The following is an 18,427-nucleotide window of genomic DNA, read 5'->3' as shown; positions in this document are numbered from 1 at the left end:
ATCCGAGGAAGCTGCCCGCGGCTGGCTGCTCCTCCTCTTCCAGAAGCATCCCTGCCCTGGCCTTTGGGGTGGCTAACTGTGTGCTGATCGTTGGGGAACAGGAGCAGATTGAACGGAGGCGAGAGAGACGCAGAAAGCCGTGGTCGCATCAGGACGGAGTAAGCCACTCACCCATTTGTTCCTGAAGTCTCAGGCGCGAGACCAGAGCGGACATTGACATCAAACTATAGGCTTGCCACGCCACCTTCTTCGGGACTTATAATTATGACTACGGCCAATTTCCCCTCTCTGGACCTCTTCGTCTTCATCTATGAAATGACATGGACTCTGGGATGCTGTACCATCAACCTGGAGGGTCCTCTGGAAGCTTAGCAAACTCCTACTCAACCCTCAAGACCCCAACTAAAATGTCCTTTCCTCCTCTCACTTCATGTAACAGGCGGTAGCTCTCATGTCTTGTGATTCCCCTATGATAATAAGAAAGGCTGATATTGATTGGATGCCTTCTCTGTCGCAGGTCGTGTTCTAGAAGCATCACATAATTTAAATAGTTTAATCCTCACATTGACCTATGAGACACATAGTCTTCTGGTCTCCATTTTGCAGATGAGGAAATGAGTCTGCGAGAGACTGAATGAGATCACCCAACGGATAGGCTCAAATGCCACCAAAATCCCTGAGTCTTCCCCTCCCCCTGTTGCCCTCCCCCCGCCCCGAGGCCCACCCTCACTCCTAGGGTCTCCGTTTGTCACACTTGCCCCTTCAACAGGCAGAGTCCTGGGATGGGAGGAGGGGGGCATCCTGGATGTGGGCCGCTGGGACACTCTATGGCACTCGTCAGACCCGGCAGGGCACAAGCCGGGGCCCAGAGCACCGAGGAGAGAGCACACGTAGGGGTGGGGTGACGGGCGGGGACCCACAGGGAGAGAAGAAGATGAGAGAGAAGGAATGGTCTGGGGGAGGACGGAGCTGGGAGGGGGGACACATGGCACTGAGGACAAAGGACAGGAAGGGAGACAGGAGGGCAGAGAGGGACCGAGGCAGAGAGAGACGGAGAAGGGAAGGTGCACAAAGAGACGCAGGGGTAGCAAAAAAGGCAACAGAGACCCCGAAGCCGAGAGGGACACTGGAGGGAGACCCGTGACTCAGAGGCCCGGCCGGAGGGGATGGGGCCAAGGCCGACAGGGGGACAGGGCCGGGCAGACGCCCCCCACCCCTGCCGCCTCCCCACCCTGACTGTTCCTTCCTGCACAAACACGGGCTTTGTTGGCCAAACACATCTGGGCGGAGTCCTGGGCTGGGATCCCTTTGCAGAGACACCCCAATCTAAATCATTCCACATTTTTCCCTCCTCCCCGCTGGATCTTGGCAGTCTGGCTCGAACGTGAGCAGCTACATCCTCCCTCACAGGGCGGGGGAGTGGGGGGCGGGGAGGGGGGTGCAGAGCTCCCCCGCCCCCCCCAAGTCTGGAAAAATAAAGTGTTCCTCGGCGTCTTTCCTTGCGCGCTCTCTCTCTCTCTCTCCCTCTCTTTCCTATCATGGCCAACCCCATCACATGTCCCAGGCAATTTTTTTTTTTTTTTAAGGAAAACAAGTCTTTCGAGACAGAGGTGACCCCGGTGGTGATAAGTGACCGAGTTCACCTGAGAGTGTTATCAGCTCTCCATAGCTGCCCGGGCCTCAGATTTCTCATTTCGATGAGGAGGCCGGGGAAATTGGATGCAACCTGACATCCCCCCTCTGATGAGCTTCCTGGAGCCCAGCCCGCAAGGGCAAGTGCAGGGAGGGAGGCGGGGTGCGCTGGTGGGGGGGTACCCTCCCCTCCCCTCCCCTCCCTCTCCTCCCCTCCCCTCCCCTCCCCTCCCCGGGGCTGGCCGTGAAGGATTTTCCCCTGTGACTTTGTCTGTTCGCTTCCTCCTCTTCCTGAGGTTTTGTGCCCGGCCTGGACATCATCCCCCTCGCTCAGTTTTAGCCGGGACCTTCCTGGGTGAGGATGAGACGCCCGCTCCGGCCAGCTCAGCCGCCAGAACAATCCGTACGGTGGACCCGCCACTTCTTCTGGGCTCAGAGGCCTTCCATCCATTCCTTCTCTTCAATCTTTCAGCATCACATTTGGGGTCGGCAAAGTCCTGCCGTAAGGGGCCAGAGAGGACCTGTTTGCAGCTCTGGTGGCCAGCAGGTCTCCGTCGCAGCCCTGGACAACACGTAAATAAACATGTGGCTGTGCTCCAAGGAACTTTATGGACAGACGTGGGCCGTGGGTGGGATTCGGCCCACGAGCTGTGGTTTGCAAACCCCCCCGTGTCTCAGCCGCCTGGCTACTCAAGGTGAAGCCCACGGACCCGCGACATCAGTGAGCCCGGGGAGCCTGTTAGAAACGCAGAATCTCAGGCGCCTCCCTAGACCCCCTGTGTCAGAGCCTTTAACACAGTCCCCTGCAGTGGGTGTGCGGGGCGGGGGGGGGTTGCGCAGGGGAGCCTGAGACGGGCCGGCCTGTGCATATGGTGGCTCACTCTCTTTCCCATAGGAGGTGCCACGTTGTCTCGCCGATGAGGAAGCCGAGGCTCACAGAGAGGCCAGGTGCCCAAGGTCATGGGCCAGGATTGTGCCAAGTTCAGAGGCTTGACCTCCATGTCCTACGGGCATCAAACGGACACAGGTCTCTCAGAAATCCACACAGATGCCACCTCGGTCTGTATGGGGAGAACCCTCTTGCCCCCCCCCCCCCCGCCACCATGTCCCCATCTCCAGCCAGGGGGGTGGCTTTTCCTGTCTGCCGGGGCGACGGTGCAGGGAATCTGTCACTTGCCTTGCTCTCTATCTGCCGGGGGCTTCTCTGCTGAGGGGAGGGGGTGCCACAGAAGCCCAGGGCTTGCCCTCTGTCTGGCACCTGCACACCCCACTCCGCAGCTCCCTGTGTCCCCTCCCATCTTCTCCAGCCCTCGGCCCCTCTCCCTGAGAACTGTAGACGCTCGTTGATCCAGACGCTTGAAAACATGTGGTCAGAGCTGTGGACAAGAGATCCACAGTGTGTCACGCCTTGTCCCCCACCGGCTGGGTGTGGGATCCTCGATTCATTATCAGACCTCCCCTGGGCACACACCATGTGCCAGGCTCCGGGCCAGAAGCGGATGTGAACAAGAGGGCTCAGCGCTAAACCAGAAGGCGGGGGACCGAGGCCTGGCTGGGCAGAGAAGCCAACATCTCAGACCCACGGGGAGCCAGACAAAGGAGTCTGTGGGTAGCATGACTCAAGGAGAGCATTCCTGCACCTCCTGGAAGAGGCGGCTGTGGCACGAGGCGACATTCCAACAGGCAGCAGAGGGGGGAGACACCCTGCAACATTTGAAGGGCCTGGAATGCCAAGAAGAAAAACCTGAAGGTCTTGGCATGAGCCTGACACCATGTGGGTCTGGGTCGGGGCCCTGCCTCTTGCAAGCTGGACAGCTTTGGGTCACAGTCAGCGCTCAATAAAGAATACTGCTGTTATTGCCGTTATTATTATGACAGTAGTATCACTGTTGTTGACAGTATTCTTCTGCTAGACTAACCACTGCAAGGGAATTGATGCCCCCATGTTTCTGCCAACTCGGAGCAGCTCAGTTTCCCTTATTCTAGAAGGGAAACCAGATCAGAGAAATTACCTGTTCCTTATTTTATCCATCAGGATGAAGACTGATGGAGAAAGAAGTCAAATAACAGTGGCTTCAACAAGATTGATGGTTCTTTCTCACTGCCATAACAGAAGTCCAGGGGGAGGCAGTCCACTTTCGGTATACAACCTTTTCCTCATGGCCCAATATGGCTGCTTGAGCACCGGCCATCATGTTCACCTTGCGGCCAGCCAGAAGCAAGCAAGGAGGAAGAAGAGGCACAGGGGTACCTACCAGCTGTGTTTCAAACAGGTTTCCTTGCAACTGTTCTCTGCTTACATCTCAGTGACCAAAACTTAGTCACCCGGCTACATCTAGCTACAAGGGAGGTTGAGAAAGAGAGTCTTTATTTTGGAAGGTCACGAACCCGGTGAAAAATTGGGAGTTTCATTAGTAAGAAAGAACAAACACGTTCAGGGCAAGCAACTCCTGGTCTCCACTCCCCAATATTTTGGGGGTGGTCTCCCAGGGCAGCCTGGGACCCACCTACTAGAAGATTATCTTTGGAGGAACCCAGACCTGGTGAGGAGGAGCCCACACACACTTTCCCATAGTGCTCTGCAGCGTCCCTCCATCCTCAGGCTGCGGACGAGATGAAGGTTCAGAGCAAGGAGTCCCTCCAAGGGGTCATTCAGCTGGCCAGGGACAGCAGGTGGGTTCTGAGAGGCCACGCTCGGACCACTTCCCAACATAGCTCACCTTGAGCTGTTGAGAGTGTGTTCCTTCTCTTTCTGTCTTTCTTGTCTCCACTTTTTGTCTGTTCCTCTGGCTGTTTCTCTCTCCCCTCCACCTACAAACACACACACACACACACACACACACACATATATATATATATATATATATATTCATATACATATACATATGCATATATGTATACATGCATATGCATATGCATGCACATACATACACATATACACGTACATGTACATATACATATACACATATATACACATTTACATGTACACATACATATACATATGCGTATACATATACGCATATGTATACACATACATATACACCTACACGTACATATACATATGCATGTACATGTACACGTACATATACGCATACATATGCACATACATATATGTATACATATACATGCAAATGCATGTGCATGCACATACATACACATATACACACATACATGCACACGTACATATACATAATACATGTACACATACACATCCACATACATATACACGTACATGTATGTATACACGTACACATACATATACATACACACATACATGTACACATACACAGACATATACATGTACACGTACAAATACATATATGCATATGCATACACATACACATACACGTACACGCATGTATACACGTACACGTACGTATACATACACACATACATGTACACATACATATACACATACACAGACATATACATGTACACATACACATACATATACGTATACATATACGCATATGAACACATGCATATACATGTACACATACATATACATATACGCATACATATACATGTACACATATGCACACGTGTACATATACACACGAACACACGTGTACATATATGCGTACACGTGTGCATACATGTATGTGTGTGTGATCGCATACATGCACATATACATATACAGAACCATGTACATATACATGTACATATACACGTATGCATACATATATATACACATACACATACACATACACATACACACGTCTCTCTACGTATAGGTGTCTCTCCCTCTCCCTCCTTTCCTCCTCTCCTCTTGAAAAACAATTCAAAGCTTCACCTCGCCATGGCTTGCCCTTCCCATACAGGGCGCTCAGAATGAGCCCAGGCACCCCTGCTTACCCCTTCCCCAAGCAGGACCCCAACCATGGCCGTGTCCCCCAGTCCCCGCCAAGGAAGCCCTGGTGCCATATGCTTACGGCAGGGTGACAGGCACGCGGCAGCTCGGTAGTGGGCCAGGACTCTGCTGGAAGATGCTGGGAGCCGGATGTCTCTGAGCCCTGAGGAGCATGTCCGCACCTGCCCCAGGCATCTGGTGCTGTGCCGCCCTCCCTGCAGCCATCAGGGCCCTGTGCAGGCAAATATCTTTAGGACGCCAGCCTGGGGAGAAGGACGGTGGCCCTTGTAGACAGACATCACCGAACTTTAGCAACAGCCTGGTGTGTGCACGCAGATAACACCCCGGCTCACCAGCGAGGAACTAAGGTTTAGGGGCCACCTAGCCGGAGCCACTGTTTTGAACCCCAACAGACAGGAGCAAAGCCAGGATTTGAACCAGGGTGGCTCCAGGGTCCTGACTCTTAAGCAGGGTCCTCCCAGTCTCATCCCGGGGAGTTGCGGGGTCCTTGGATCCCAGCAGAGGCCCCGGGTGATCCTGACACGGGTGACGGAAGCGGGGTAATTTTCACACCCCGAGGCATGCATGTGGACGCATGGCAGCACACACTCAGGGCACACACGCACGAGCGTGTGCACACACCTGCCCACTCACAGGCACACGCAAAGGCAGGTGCGGGCAGACACGTGGGGCGGGGGACAGTTTCCAACCATTTCTTTCTGTCGCCTGCCCTGCGCTGGGGACTCGGTGGAGGGTGGAGGAGAGCAAAGGGCCCAGAACGAAGTCAGTCCCCGAGATCTGACTCCCTGATCCAACCGGCACTCTTCAGACCCCCACGTGGAGGTCTCTGGAGGTCTTTTGGAGCCATCCGGCTCAGCCTCCACCTTACAGAACCTTCTCCTAAGCACAGCCTATGCGCTTGAATGCCCCCGGGGGTGGGGAGCTCACTACATTCCTGGGCGCCCACCCCGGAGCCAGGCAGTTCACGACATCAGAAGGTTCCTCTCTTGCCAGCCACGTGGCTTGAAGCCAGCCGCCACATCTGTCCGTGCCTCAGTTTATACAACCGTGGGCAGGCTTCTCCTACCCACCACCAATCTGGCCTTGGCCACTGTGAGGCTCAAACGCCGTTGGGCACAGACAGCTCTTCCCCAAAGAGGCCAACACGCGAGAGTGCTTATTCTTCATCACGGCCTCGTCCAAAGCCAGCAAGCGCTTTCCTGTCTGGAACACGGAGTTCCCACCACCCAGAGGGGACAAGCAGGGGAGGGGCAGAGAGAAGGAGAGACAGAATCCCAAGCAGGCTCTGCGCCATCAGCGTGGAGCCCGATGCGGGGCTTGAACTCACAAACCAAGAGTTCATGACCTGAGCCCAGATCAAGAGTCGGACGCCCAAGCGACTGTGCCAGCCCGGCGCCCCCGTGATTGTCCGTCTCAAACAAACCATTCGATAGACAGGAAAGCAGAGGCCCAGAGAGGGCAAGTCACTTGGCCAAGGTCACACAGCCTGCAAGACCCAGACCGTGTCAACCCATCTCAACCCCCGTTTCAGGGAAAGGAGAGAACTTGATGAATCCACACAGAGTCCCCCAGTACAGGGAACACCCCATCTCTGTCCTTCAACAACATACACCCAGCCCACTGGGTGCCGGGTTAACTCCTCCTTTTGCAAATGATCCCCGGTAGAAAACTCCTCCAGAGACAAGGAAAAATATTTCCCCCAAACCTATTTACTTTTCAAATTTCAGTTGCCATAACAACTCGGCACAACTATTTATGTGAAACCTTCCCCTTCCAAGTCTTGCCGAGCACCACACTCTGTGGAGAGGACAACTCAGCCCTTTCAATAACAACACATTTTTTCAATCAATTTGGGTCTGGGATTTTTTTTTTTTTCTATAAACACACATAAAATATGTTGTGCAAAACTCTTAAAAGCTAACAGGGAAATGCCAGGTTTTATCGACCTATTCCTCTCTAATTGCCCCCCATAGATGCTCTCTGAAGCGTGCTAGTGACAGAAGTGGCCGGCCAGCTCGCTTTTGAAAAAAATTCCTTTGAATTATTTCCATTCCCGGTCATCTGGGGAGCGCCCCAAGTCGGCCGGGGTCCCGATGGAGCCCTGAGCGCTAGCTTCGGCTCAGGCTCTGCCCATCACAGGCTGCGCGTCCTTGGAAAAGCCGGCGCGGGGCTCGGGCCCAGAAAGGGTCGCATCTGGGCCATCTGGGCCTCCCACCCAAAGTTGGGGGGGAGGGTCCTTAAGGCAAGGGCTCCATCCGAGGCGTCCTGCAGATGTCCTGGGATATGGCAGCAAGGTTTGGGATCTTGGAGACGATCCCCCGTCTCAGATTTTCTGTTCCAGGCTCCATGGAAGCCTTCACACGAGCCGTTACCTTGGCCTGGAACCTTCTCCTGGTGCCTCTGCTGCCGTCTTGAAATCCTTCATCATTTTTGAACAAGAGGGCTCGCGTTTTCATGATGCAGCTGGCCCCACGAATTCCACGGCCACTCGGGCCAGACCCTGTTCGGGCACACTGTGTATATCAAATCGTTTCATCCCAGACAAGGAGGGATCGGACGCAGGCATAGCTGTGATCTACGCTGTACGGGCAAGGAAACTGAGTCCCGAGAGGTCAAAGGCCATCACCATCCCTAACAGGCCGTTGTGTATTAGCTGTTCCAAGTGCTGTTCCAAGCACTTTTCCTGTCTTTGCTCATCTAATCCTCATGACGGCCATGTAAGATGGGAACTAGTATGATCTCTATTTTCCAGAGGTGCAGAGAGGTTAGGCAACTTGCTCAAGGTCACACAGCAAGTACGTGGAGGAGCCATGCTTTCCCGAGAGGCCCATTCAACCTCTCCCCTACATGCCTGCAGTACTTTCCTCACTAGGTCCTGGCCTCTGGGCTTACCTCTTCCAGCTCACCCTTAGCATGGTAACCAGAACTATCCACCTCACTTCATCTGGCTTCTAGGCATGCCAGTTTCTGGCTGCAAATCCCCCCCTGGCTCCCGATGCTCTCAAGAAGCATCTAATCTCCTTGGCCTGACTCTTGAGACCTTCACTGATATGACCGATGCTGACCTCTACAGCCTCAGCACCCAGCTTGCCCCATGGCATGCCCTGCCCTGCAGATGGCCTGCAGTGAGATCTCCGTATACCCCTGAATTGTCAAGTTAGGGACCACTAGCTCCCTGCACAGATCCCAGCACCCGGGCCCTCTTGAAACCTTGCTGATCTGAACTGAACTGTCCAGCTTAGGCCATGCTGGGCGTCACCCCCGACACTCCCTCTCCTTCACCCGGTTAGCCAGGATGCTAACTCCTCAACCCAGCTCCTTCCCTCTGTCCCGACAGCACTTGAGCAAAGGCCACCTTCCTGTTCACACAGACGCCCGCTCGACTCCACCTTCTCCCCAGCTTCTCTGCCTCCAGCCACGCCCCTTCCAGTCGATTCTCCACACCCCAGCTGGAGAAACATTTTCAAAGCACAAACCTGATCACTTCACTCTCTGCTTAACACCCATCGTTCTCAAAACGAAATCTAAAAAGCTAACAAGGCCGAGAAGCTTCCATATGTGACTCCGCCGACCTCAGCAGGCAGGTCTCCACACGCCAAGCACCCCAGGCCACCCTGAGTCATTTCCAGTCTCAGCCTCCATAAGCTGTTTCTTCTGGCTTGGCTGCCCCAAGTCCTAATCTACCCACTTCTGCCTCAGCTAACCAGCTGGTCTTCTGGAAACTTTCCTGACTCCTACCCCTCCCCTCAAAGCAAAGTCAGGCTCCCAGAGCACCCTGCCTTCCCCATGTACCACACTATTATAAGCACTGGTCCGCATGTCTGTCCCCTGTCCCCACACTGAAGGTGAGCTTCCTGAGAGCAGAGGCCATATTTTCTTCCTTCACGTGCTTTCCATGGTTGGAATATAGAAAGTTCTCAATAAATAGATAGATGAATAGTGGATAGGTAGATGTGTGGACGGATAGACGGATGAATGGATGGATGGATAGATGGATGGATAGATGGGTGAACGAAAGTATAAATAGATGAAAGAAAACTCCAGCAGTCATCTTATAACAGTTAATGTTTGGATGGTAAGTACTCAAAGCTCTGAGTTTGTAGCAAGCAACCCATGTTTATTGAACTAATGGTTAAGTGGATGTCTCAGGGCAGCTGGTCATCAACTGTCCAGAGCCTCTGTTTTCCCTCTTGCTCGTTCCATTCTCTTCCCCCTCCCCCCTCCTCAGTCTCCCAGCCTTCCATTGCTTCCGGCAGCTGACACGTGACTCAAAGTGGCCCAGTTCCCCAGATCCATGCCTGCGCATTAATTATTGAGTGATATAATCCAAATTTATCTAATGAATTAATAATAGGCCATAGGGGTATTTTAATAATGAAATACTTGGAGTGATGTTTTGATAATTACAGCAGGCTTTCATAATTACACCATGGCTGTGAAAATAAAGTCAAAATCAATTAGATGGTGTGCAATGACACCCCAGGAATGCCCCCTCAAAGCTTCAATGGATATACCCACCAGGGTCAGGACGATCAATTTATCTCTGAGCCAGCTAGGGTCTGGGGGCCGAGGTTTTCTCAGGATTGTACAGAGGGGAGAGATTCCAGGGAGGACAAGGGAAGGAATGTCACTGAAATACATCAAATGTTTGAGTCAGAAAATGCCTTACAGGCCAGCAAAACAAGCCTCTGGTCTCACAGATGAGAAGACAGAGGCTCCAAGTGCAACAATGACTCACTAAGTCCTCCTCAAACCCTTAAGAAGCTGGACCACCTCTCTGGACTCCTAGTCCTGTGCTCTCTTGGTCCTAGACCACTCACATGTCCTCCTTCTGCCGTGACAAACCCTCCGTGGCCTGGGTGAGTTCTGCCCATGCCTCCTGTCTCCACCCCAGCGACCCACCATATGGACAACCGAACCATCATATCGTTCATGGACGTGGACTTCTCCACACCTCTGCACTTGCCTCTGCCTAGGATGCCCTTCCCCATCCCACCCGCAAGCTCTCATGTCTGCGTGTCAAAGTCCTCCTGAAGGGGATGGCGTCCCTTCCTCCTGCCCTCGAGCGCCCCCACTATGTGATGACGGCACATCTGTCTGCTCTAAAAGACTGGGAGCTCCCTTAAGGTGAGGACAAGTCCTGGGAATTCATTTTCTCTCCTGGGGATGTTCACACGGGGCCTCACAAACAGAAAATGCAAAATACAGGCTCATTCAAGGCCAGATGGTGGAGGGAGAGGGAGAAGAGAAAGGAAAGAAGCGAAATAAGAAAGGTTGGTCCTGGAGTTATTTCCAGGATGGACTTCACCAAGGCCACCAAAAGGACATCTGGGCTTAAAAGTGCTGGCTTAGGGAAAAAAAAAAAAAACATTAAAAAAGAAAAAAAAAGGGGACGCCTGGGTGGCGCAGTCAGTTAAGCGTCCGACTTCAGCCAGGTCACGATCTCGCGGTCCGTGAGTTCGAGCCCCGCGTCAGGCTCTGGGCTGATGGCTCGGAGCCTGGAGCCTGTTTCCGATTCTGTGTCTCCCTCTCTCTCTGCCCCTCCCCCGTTCATGCTCTGTCTCTCTCTGTCCCAAAAATAAATAAACGTTCAAAAAAAGAAAATTTAAAAAAAATAAAAAATAAAAAAATTTTAAAAAAGTGCTGGCTTAGGGACATCTCAAGGAAATTTTAAGCCACAAGAAAAGTGCATTAAGGCAAGAGAAACCTTTCAGGCCAACGAATGCTAACGATAGTAGATTCGTAGATTCTGAATCATCACACACCCCCAACACACATAGAGAGAATCAGGAAGTCTGGGCTATTGACCCCAAGGTCCTTGGTAAGATGTGTCCTCAAAAAGGCACTTGCACTTGTCACAGATACTGCCCCAAACGGGTGCCCCATGCCGAGCTGACGGGCAGCAGCTGGGGCTGCACCAGGCATTATTATGACGTGTTTCTTCAGACCCTGTGGTGGTCCCACCACCGGTAACCACAGAGCCAAGGTCAAACTGCAGGTGCCAGCCAAGCTTCGCCACCTTTGCACAGTTAGGTGAGGGTCAAGCGTCCTTGTTCCGGCTCTCTTTCCCCCCACTTCCTCCCGGACTCCACTACCAAACAGGATCTGTTGATTTAAGCTCTGCACTTTATCCTGAGAGGCAGCGTAACGCTACAGCTGAAAACACAGACCCTGGAATCAGCCTTTCACGGTTCAAATTCCAGCGCGGTCACTTAGGAGCTACGTGACCTTGGGTAAGCGTCTCAGCCTCTCTGTGCTTAAGGGTGGTTGGAGGAACAACTAATGCGCCGATTTCCTTAAAACCCTGAATTAGGGGAAGTCTCTGTTCTCACCGCCTCTGCGAAGAGCCCCTTGATTTGCAAGGCCCTGCCTGCCTCTCCATGTGGATTGGATGGCACTGGCCCCTCCCACCATTCAGTTGGGCACCTCCCCCACAAGTACCCAATCAGCAGAGTCCATTCATTGGCGAGGCGCGCGTCCTTGACTCAAGCCAACCAATCAGAGCTAAGGAGGGTCATTAACAGCAAATATTAACCAGGATTCCTGTGATCGTATTGTGGCAGATGTTGATTCCTGGGGCCGAGTCTCTCGCTGGTGGGCAGAAGAGACAATGAAACTACAGAGTCTGGAATCCTGGGGAAGAGGAGACAGGTGCCCTCCCCTCCCCCTCCCCCTCCCCCCAAAAGCCGGGTTAGAAGCCTTCTCCCTCGGCACGTGGAACACCCCCTGCTCACTCCTGTTCTAACATGAGATAAACCGAGGATCCTGAGCGTAGGCGTGGAGCCCGGTTCAAACCCTAATCCCAGTCCTCCCTTCCTGGAGTAGCTGCCCTTCATGGCTTGCCCCCCAGGCTCCCACCTGGAAAGCAGACCACCGAGGACCTGACCCAGGGAAGGTTCTGGGATTTCAGTGCAGTCAGACGTGCCCGGGGCCTGGCACACGGGAGGGGCTCCGGAAGAGATGCCAGCCACTCTGAGGGTGCCGGGTACCTCCTTCTCTCCTAACGGGCTGTTTCAATGCCTGTGTGCTTCCAGGCTGGGCTCCTAAGGCAGGGCTGGTGCTGATCACCGTGCCCTCAGCCCACTGTGCAAGGCTGGGCACGAAGTGGAAAGGAATGAACGAAGAGGGCGGGGAGCAGGAGGAAGGGAGAGAGAGAAAAAGCTCCAGTCTCCTTAAAATACTGAAAGCCCAGCTGCCCCGGTCTCAAAGAGTGCCCGGAATGGGCGACAGAAACCGGCCATAAGCGCTTCACTTTACAGACACAGACCCCGGGGAGAGGCTGTGACTTCCCCAGGGTCACACCGCAGAGGGTGGCCTGAACAGGCCCCAGCAGAGAGCTGCCTTCTCCAACCCCCCCCCCCCACAGCCTGTCTCCTGCCACCTGGCCTCTTCCCCCCCCCCCCCCCCGCAGGCCAACACGTGACACCTCTTCCTGTCTGGAGGAGACGCCACCCCCAAGCCAGGTGCTCCCCTCGGGTGTCTCCTTCCCCCAATGGGCTGGGCCCCTTCAGAAAATATCCTGAGGCCTCCAGGCCGGAAGAAATGAGGTGACTCAGGGCCAGGTGGGGGGGGGAAGGGGGGGCAGCTCTGAGAGAAGGAGGCTGGGGGCGCAGGTGGGGGACTTCTTTGTAAGTGAGTCAGGAAAACAAGCTTCTCTCCCAATCACATCAGGAATCTCCTGGCCCCAACTCAAGTATGCAGGACGCGAGCGTTAGTTTCCTGTAACACTGCAGTACGGGGCTCACGCGATCTAGGTTTTGATCCTGCCTGCCGTGGCACTCACATTGTGGGGGGACCCGCGTGGCACCCCTCCTCCCCCCCTCCCTGGCTGCTGCTGCTCTTCTGACTGCTCCCACCCTGGGGGTGGGGGGAGCCTCTGTCTTATTTGGGGGCTGAAGGCTGGGGGCAATACACTGGTCATATTACAAGTGAGGAAGTTGAGGCCCCGGCAGGGGAAATGCCTCACCCATAAGAGGCAAAAAGGGGTCACAAATTGGGGCGCCTGGGTGCCTCAGTCGGTTGAGCATCAGACTTCCGCTCAGGTCATGATCTCGCGGTTTGTGAGTTCGAGCCCTGAGTTCGAGCCCCGCGTCGGGCTCTGTGCTGACAGAGTGGAGCCTGCTTTGCATCTCCCTCTCTCTCTGTCTCCCCACTACCGCTCACACTCTGTCTCTCAAGGATAAATAGACATTAAAAAAATGTTTAAGAGAGAATTTAGGAACATGGGGAGCCCCCCCCCCCCGGGTGGGAGACCAGGAAGGGCCCCGTGGAGCTGCCCCATAGGAAGTCCCAGAGGAGAGGAAAGGTTGGGGAGGAGTGAGATCTCGGGCAACCAAGCTGAGGCAATGAGACAAGTTACCAGGGGTCAAGGATGGACGGCCTTGGGGAGGATCTCAGCCCCCCTGTCTGGGCCGTCTCCATACCCAAAGCTCCTCCCTGCTGTGGGCCCCCCCCCCCCCCACTGCCTGCCTGTCCCTCGGGATTATGAGTATAGCCCACTGGCCTATCCCCTTCCCTTGGCTCTGTGGTCACAAACCAGCTTGGGCCCCGACATGTCCCTTCCTTCTCTGGACATCAGACCCCTCTCCTCCCGGACAAGCTCTGAGAAAAGCTCCTGCTGAGAGAGAGAAACTCAGAGGCCAGCAGAGCCAACAGACCCGGATGCTGACTCCAGGCCTGGTGGAGACATAAGTAATGACGGAAAGGAGCTTTGTTGGAGAGGTACCCACCCAGCCCCCCAGCTCTCTGGCACATACCTGGAACCATTCGTCCTTTATCTGACCCTCAGAGAGATCCACCTGCCTGGCTGTGCCCTCTCTCCGCTCTGACCAGGAGGGGCTTTGAACTCACAAGCCAGGTTGAAGGCTCCTCAGCAGATCAACAGGGGACAGAGTGCGTATGGGGTGGTTCTCGGTCCAAAAGTGGCTCCGGCAAAGAAAAACACCTTTGAGAGGCTGTCCCAAAAAACACGTCCACAGAATAAGAGCATTCAGAACAACTTTGCTTGCTTGGGTTGGGCTGTTTTGCTTTGGGTTTCTTTGCAGCTTTATCGAGGGCCAGGCAGGGACGATTCCTCCATTTACGGCGGTTTGCACGGGGTGGGTGGGTTTTCCCCAGATGGGACTGCGCCGGCCCCCACCGGACGCCAAGGGGAGGCAGGGGCAATGCTTGAGGTCAGATGCCTTGCGGACCTATGAGGTCCTCTCAACCTGAGTCCAGGGCTGGGTGTGATGGTGAAGGGACACCATGTTCCCAGAGCAACACGGAGGAAGGCAGGCGGGAGCCTGAGAGCCCAGGCACCCTGGAGCGACAGAGGAGGAGGAGGGGAGGAAAAGAGTGGCAGAGGGGTAAACTGAGGCCAGAGGAGGGTACATGACAGCCAGGAATTCAGGGTACCCTTCCTTCCTTCTTTCCTTCCTTCCTCCCTTCCTTCCTCTTTCTCTCTCTCTCTCTCTGTCTTTCTTTCATAGTAATTGATACACTACCACTGTTACTCATTTAAAAGATACAAAAGGATGCATACTGGAAAGTCTCCCTCCTGGTTGCACAACTCTGGCAGCATTTAAACCCGTGCACTTGTACACTTGAAATCGGTGAATTACACAGTAGGAGAGTTATGTCTCCATAAAGCTGCTGAAGAAAGAAAAGGCCTCCCTGCTGTCTACCTCCCTCCCGACCTCCCCCCGCCCCCCACACTCTATTTTCCTAACCGAAGTCAGTTAGGCATCCGATTTGGGCTCAGGCCATGATCTCACGGTTCGTGGGTTCAAGCCCCACGTTAGGCTCTGTGCTAACAATTCAGAGCCTGGAGCCTGCTTTGGATTCTGTGTTCTCCCTCTCTCTCTGCCCCTCCCCCTCGCACTCTGTGTCTCAAAAATGAATAAACATTAAAAAAAATTTTTTAAAGCACCTACTATGTGTCGATCACGCAGACCTCTATCACTTGTTACACACCTGACATTCAGTGAAGCCCTAATGATTAAGGCCACTTTCCAGGCCAGGAGGAAAGCTGAGCATCTTAAGACGATCCCCACCCCAAGACCCCCACCAAGTGGGTGACCAGACCACTCTCACAGAGCCCCCCTGCTCCCCTCTTGCACAACTACTGAACCCATCAACCAGCAGAATTGGGGCTTCCTGGGAAATACACACAGATGCCGGGGCCAACAGAGACACAGGACCCAGTTCCCCACCCCGCCTGCACCCACCCAACTCCCACTTTTTTCTAGCTCTTCTCTCTTCGTCAGTTTCGCTTTGCTTAGACTCCTTTAGTCTTGTCTCCCTAGAACTTCTCCTCAAGTTTGTTTGGGTTGGTTTTTTTTGTTTGTTTTTTGTTTTTTTTTTTTTATGACAGCTTCTTTAGAGAGTTTTTTTAAGAAGCGGTTTTATTGATGATTGCACAAAGAAATAAATGAGAGAGAAGAGACAAATCTCCCGTACAGAAGAACTCCAAATAATTTATGTAGCTACTCTGCCCTCAAGGAAGTGGAGTTCTAACTCCCTAGTCCTTCATGGCAGGCTATGCCAAGTGAGTTGCTTTCAAAGAGTGCCCTGTGCCAAGGGTTCCTCAGCCGGGTGACCAAGGTCCCCAGCATCGGTGATACGTCCGGGTGATAGCCCGTGTCCTTGACACTATGTTTTGAGACCGACACTTCACTGCTGTTGTAGTCTTCCTCCCCCAAAACCCACAGCCCTTGTCTCAGCAGGAGAAAAATCTCAGACAAATCCAAATCAAGAGGGGTTCAGCAAAACACCTGACCCAGTGCTCTTCAAAAGTGTCCGGATCATCAAGGACAGGCCAAGTGTGAGAAACTGTGGCAGCTCAGGAGAGCGGAGGGGGGCACAACAGGAAAATGTAAAGTGGCATCCTAGGTGGGATCCCGGCAACAGGAAAAGGGTCTTGGGGAAACCCAGTGAAGTTCAAAACAAGTCTGAACTTTCGCTGCAAATCATGCATCCACATTGGTTCATTCGTTGCCACAGAGGCACCGTGCTAGTGTGAGGTCCTAAAACAGAGCAGAAGGGTGGAGGGTACGTAGCGACTCTTCACGCCGCATTTGCAGCTTTTCTGTACGTCTTCGCCTTTTCTAAAACTTAAGGTCTATTTAACAGGAAACAAAAGCAGCTTTGCGGAGATCTGATTCACATAGCAGTCAACACACCCGTTTACGGTGCACCTGCAACAGTTTGTAGCGTTTTTACAGATCCCGGCAGCCATCACCCGAGTCAATTTCCAAACATTTTCACGGCCGGAAAGAAACTCTGTATCCTGTCACTATCACCTCCCTGCCCATCCCTCTACCACTACCTCTAGCCCCTGACCACCACCCACTGTCTGTCTCCATAGGCCTCCCTACTCTGGACATTTGCTATCAACAGAATGATACAATACGTGGTCTCTTGTGGCCTCTTGCAATTAGCATGGTGATTTCGAGGTTCATCCATGTTGTGTTAGTGCTTTTCCCCTCTTTTTCATGGCCGAACAATATTCCAGCATACGGATAGAGCACAGTTTGGTGTATCCATTCATCCGTTCATGGGCACGCGAGTCGTTTCCACCTTTTTGGCAGCTACGAATGATGCCGCCGTGAACATCTGCGTGCATGCTGTTGTGCGGACATGCATTTCATTTTCCTCAGGGAAATGTCTGGGAGTAGAATTGCCAAGCAGCTAGACTGCTTTCCAAGCTGACTGCCCTGCTCTGTTCTGATCCTCCCCCAGTGTCCAAACGCACCGTTGCTGGGACCACGGCCTCACACGTACGTAGCATCTGGAATCCTCACCGGAACCGGCAAAAGAGTGGGCATGACTACCACCCCGTCCTCCAGATGAGGAAACTGAGGCTCAGAGAGCTAGCGCCACCGGCCCAGGTCCCTCAGCCCGTGTCCCAGGATTCCAACCTAACTGCCTGGCCCAGAACCACATCACCAGGAGGCTGATGTTTTGGAGCCTGAGAGGAGAAACTCGGGCTGGGGCACCTCTAGCGCCAAGGGGACCCTCCCCCCTGGCTGACAGGTGATCCTGGAAGAACATTTACCCCGGGGCTCCGTGGCTGATTGGGGAAAGCCCTCAGGGGCTGTAACTGGAGAGGCGGGTCTTGGGGCCCGGGAGGAAAAGCACAAAGGGTCCTTTGTCCTGCCCATTGTTTGGACTCGAAGCCCTCCTTGCTGTGCCCCTCAGACCAGCAAGGGGCACACAGGGTCTGCAGAGCAGCTGGGCATTCTCCAGTTTTCCGGGGGCCCCCTGGCGGGGGGGGGGGGCGGAGGACTCACTAGTGGGGGCTGGGAAATACTGGGGGCTTAGTAGATACTCGGTGTCTGGGAAGCCATCCCCCTGGTGTTTTCCCCTAACCTTTTGTTCTTGATTGCAAAGACAGCCGACACATGCCCCCAAAAAGGCAACGAAACACCCCCCAAAGGTATCTGTATTCAGCCTCCCACCCTGAGCACACAGCCATGTCAATACTCTTCTGTATCTGTCCAAACAGTTTTTCTCGCTTATGTGTGAAAGCGTGTGCGGGCGCACATGTGTTCCTTTTTCCCATTCGCGTGGCAGCTTTCAATACCCACTCTTGATTTTCTTTCACTATAGGACGCCCCGTGGGATCCTTCCGTATCAGCTCAAGGACAGTGTCTTCCTTCTGCTCAGTGACTGCTTGAGAGCTCCCTTTACTCACCTAGTCCGTCCGTATGTAAGTTGTTCCTGTGTTTCTGCTACTGTAGATGATACCGAGTTGTCTTGCACACAGGTCTTGGCTCACGAGTCTGAGAACATGCTGTGGGTGCCTGCTTGCCTACAGTATCATTGGTTTTGCTTCCCCGTGCAGGGGTGGCCCCGGTGCCACCAGCTCAGCCAGCCGGGCTTGGGAGTGCTGTGTGCCCAGGATCTCACCCGCAGAAATGGGACCGTGACCCCGATCTTATA

At 53.7% G+C, this 18,427-nt stretch overlaps 1 long non-coding RNA gene across 1 annotated transcript; it reads right to left on the bottom strand.

Annotated features, from left to right (window-relative positions):
- Window positions 1-1,868: 1,868 nt before the first annotated feature.
- Window positions 1,869-14,875, bottom strand: LOC128312410 (uncharacterized). The gene is made up of 3 exons (XR_008291719.1): window positions 14,260-14,875; window positions 5,565-5,745; window positions 1,869-4,443 (listed from the first exon to the last, which is right to left on the bottom strand). It is a non-coding gene; the product is annotated as an uncharacterized LOC128312410 (long non-coding RNA).
- Window positions 14,876-18,427: the final 3,552 nt, after the last annotated feature.

The sequence above is a fragment of the Acinonyx jubatus genome, chromosome D3 (genome assembly GCF_027475565.1).
Source record: "Acinonyx jubatus isolate Ajub_Pintada_27869175 chromosome D3, VMU_Ajub_asm_v1.0, whole genome shotgun sequence".
In the NCBI taxonomy this organism is placed as follows: Eukaryota; Metazoa; Chordata; class Mammalia; order Carnivora; family Felidae; genus Acinonyx; species Acinonyx jubatus.
The sequence above is the reverse complement of the archived record's forward strand: the minus strand, read 5'-3'. Positions and strand labels throughout refer to the sequence as shown.